A 3,743-nucleotide genomic window follows, 5' to 3' on the forward strand; every position below is an offset into this window, starting at 1 on the left:
TTTATAGGTTGTGACATGTTTCAAAGTAGGTGAACCATAAGACACCTTCCACAGGTCATTGTATTTACAGGGAATCAGGTGTAAAGTGTAGTGAAGGCAATTGGGACATATATGAAATCTGTTCTGTTGGTAATTGGGTAGAAAAGACAGCCATGTACAATACCTTTATGTCATTTTCTAAACTGTACTAGAAAAAGTATAGAGCCTGATTGGTTACTATCAGCAATACCAGTTTTGTACAGATTTGCCTGTTCGTAGTGTTCAGAAACAATGGCCTATTTCATAATCCTGCACACAATCCCTTCAAATAACAGACATGATTTCTTTTTAATGTGTATATAATACATTAAGGGCCCGATTCATGAAGAAGCGCAAAACGAACATAATGTGCATCGTGCAAATGCACGTCCGTGATTCAGGTTGAGCACATATAGACAATATGTTCTTTGATGAATATGGGAGGGACTCACTTACATGATGTAAAAACTAGAGCTCTTACCAGTGCATTTTTATTTGCCCCTCTATCTAATTCACTGGCAGATGTACATTTGTGTGCAACATGAATTTGTACTTCCGATTGACAGAGGAACGCACAGGCATGTAGTTCCTTCCTTACACTCATGTTTTGTTATCATAATTATTTTCATAATTATCAAGCTAACCTTGCTTATTAACGCTTTGTATGAGGCCTTATGTATTATGTCTGTATGGTATTGCCCGATATGAAAAACCATATACAACATACCTCATACTTTTGTATTATGCTGTATGTATGATGTCTGTATGATATTGCCTGATATGTAAAGCCATATTTAACATACAGCATACCTTTGTATGATGCTGTATGTATGATGTCTGTATGATATTGCCTGATATGTAAAACTATATACAACATATCACATAACTTTGTATGATGCTGTAATTATGATGCCTGTGTGACATTGCTTGATATGGAAAAAAAAACATTTAACACACCTCAAAGGTACAAATGTACATTAGTATACATTCTCTTAACAAAACAAAGACACACACATACATTTTGTTAAACAAATAACATTTTTATAAACAATTTTATAAAAGAAATGTAAATAGCAATCAACAATCAGATGTGAAATAATATTTTTGTAAATTTTTTAAAATGAATTCTGAAATTACGCCTGGCAAATTGACCCTTCAATTCTAAGAGGAGCTCGGGTTGCCTCCACCTCAGATTGTTCCAACAACGCTGGAGCTGAACCTCCACCGCATATACAAGTTTACTCTCCAATAGTGTCATGGAGCTTGCAATAGACCTCGAAGCCCCACTATAGATAAACTTACCCCCAGCGAGGTGTGGGGTCTAATGATAGAGATGTATTCACTAGGGATCCCCGCTAGGGAATATGGACTTAGCTGCTCTCTAGCCGCAGTTCACGGTCCTCTAAGGGGGGATTAGAGCAGGGTGAGATGGAACCGTGGAGTGGAGCAGGAGTGCTGGACGATAAATGCACAGGTTCAGGTGAACGGCAATGATCCGAAGCATTGAGGTCTTTAGAAAATGAATAGCTGAGAACAGGATTGATTATGAGGTACGAGGTTCCTGCAGCAATACCGCAGGTCTTGATCGTGGAGCAGGTAACACAGGATACCAACTGAAAAGTGGTGAACTGCAGAGAACTGATGCACTGAGATCCCATGAAAGTGAATAGCTTGAGAATGAGACCGATGATGAGGCACGAGGTTTTTGCAATAATACCACAGGTCTTGATCGTGGAACAGGTAACAGAGGATAACGAGGTGCAGACGGGAGCCAGAGAGAACAGCGTCCTAACAGGTGAGGAGAACTGAAGATCTGGCAACTTAGTAGAGAAGTAGGTGCTTTAAATAAACAAAGCTGACAGGCAATTAGCCAATCAAGAGAATACAGAAAGTTTTGAAAAGACCAGGGGGTAAATGTATCAAGCTGAGAGTTTTCCAGCGGGTTTGAAAAACCAATCAGATTCTAGCTATCATTTATGTAGTACATTCTACAAAATGACATCTAGAATCTTATTTGTTGTTATAGGCAACATCTCCACTTTTCAAACCCGCTGAAAAACTCTCAGCTTGATACATTTACCCCAAAGGTGCACATGCTCAGTTCAGACCAGAAATTGAATGCAGGGAGTGATAACCAAGGGAAACAGTGACCAAAATGCAGGTTAGCAATGTGTGACAAATAGTCATAGTTTTTATCCTCATTTGAGATGTACCGAGCTGCGGGATAAAATCAACGTGTCCATTGTACTAGTAAGTACCCGTAGCTCGGCATGAGAGAATGTTGCTGCTCTCATGTTTGCAAGTAATTTCTCATCACTGATTGGTTCTCAAGCCATGAGTGGGCATAGGCTCATCAGTCGGGGGTCCCTTCTATACCATATCTAAAATGGCTGGCTTTCATCTGTCAATCAATCTCAATCATCATCCGTATCCAAGCAATTAGGGGCATGACAATGCCTAACCATTCACACACAATCGCAGAAGAACGCACTTGCATACCCTACATAACAGCTGGAGAGGCAGTCAATCAGTCCTGTCATTTTGTGATTTTGTAGATCAGCAGAGTTCAGTAGTGGAACATTTCTTGAAAATATTTGTATGATTTATGATACAATTTTGTCTTCAGTCTGCCCTCCATTGGAATCTATTGGTGAATACAAGGATATGTGCGAGACAATGTATAGGCGCTGAAATCATGGCTGAGACACAGCAACCAGGCCCAAGCTAAGGCTCTTGCTCCTCCACTTTGGGCTTGAAGTGGAAGCAGACAATTTTCTCCATAAGAGAGATTAAAGTGCTGGTACAGCTGGTGGTGGAGAGGCTGCACAACAACAACCGGCAGCTCTCAGCCCCAGCAAAACTGTGGATCTGGGATGAGATCACTGTGCAGCTCAATGCCGTGGCTCGAATTTGACGATCAGTGACCTGAGGTGAAGAAATGGTCAGCATATATTTTTCTATTTTTTTATTTCAAAATTATTTGATTGTGCTCTGCATATCTAGTAAAGTTTGTTGTAAATTTGGCAAACCCTAAAAACATTGTGCAAGGTATGGCAGAACAACATTATTAATAACTTTGAAAATTTGTACATTATCATTCCTGCTTTGCAACCTTTTAAGGCTTCAAAATAAGTATTGCGCTGGGTAGCTTTCTGCTATTAGCATGTGACCTTTAGGCCTAATACATTTCCATCTATATGTATGTTTGAAGTCTTTTTCAAATATTTTGGATAGTATACATTGCAACGTGCTTATCGTTGAACATTTCCCACAGGTAGCAGGACTTAAAGCGTTAGCTGAAAGACAAAATTTGAGACCACCGCTGGCATGCTAGGGGGAAAGGTGGTGGTCCCTCAGCTGTCTTGGGCTTCAGTTTCCTGGAGACCATGGCATTGGCCTAGACAGTCAATTGCAGCAGGATGTGGGGAGGACTGAGACCGGGCAGTCCCATAACTACACCACTATCCCCCAGAGGTGAATTGCTGATCACAGTATCAGGGGCGGATATAGATAATTGGTGTACCGGGGGCGATTTAGGAGGGGATTTAGGCCCCGCCCCCTTTCTGCCTTCTGAGGCTGCCGACGGCTGCACACTATGTGCAGGTCCGTTCTGCAGTGACAGTGTGCTGCCTGAATGCTCTGATTGTGTTTAAAACACAATCAGAGCAGCTGGGCAGCACACTGTCACTGCAGAACGGTCCTGCACATAATGTGCAGCCGTCGGC

This window comes from Mixophyes fleayi, chromosome 2 (assembly GCF_038048845.1).
Source record: "Mixophyes fleayi isolate aMixFle1 chromosome 2, aMixFle1.hap1, whole genome shotgun sequence".
NCBI classification, from domain to species: domain Eukaryota; kingdom Metazoa; phylum Chordata; class Amphibia; order Anura; family Limnodynastidae; genus Mixophyes; species Mixophyes fleayi.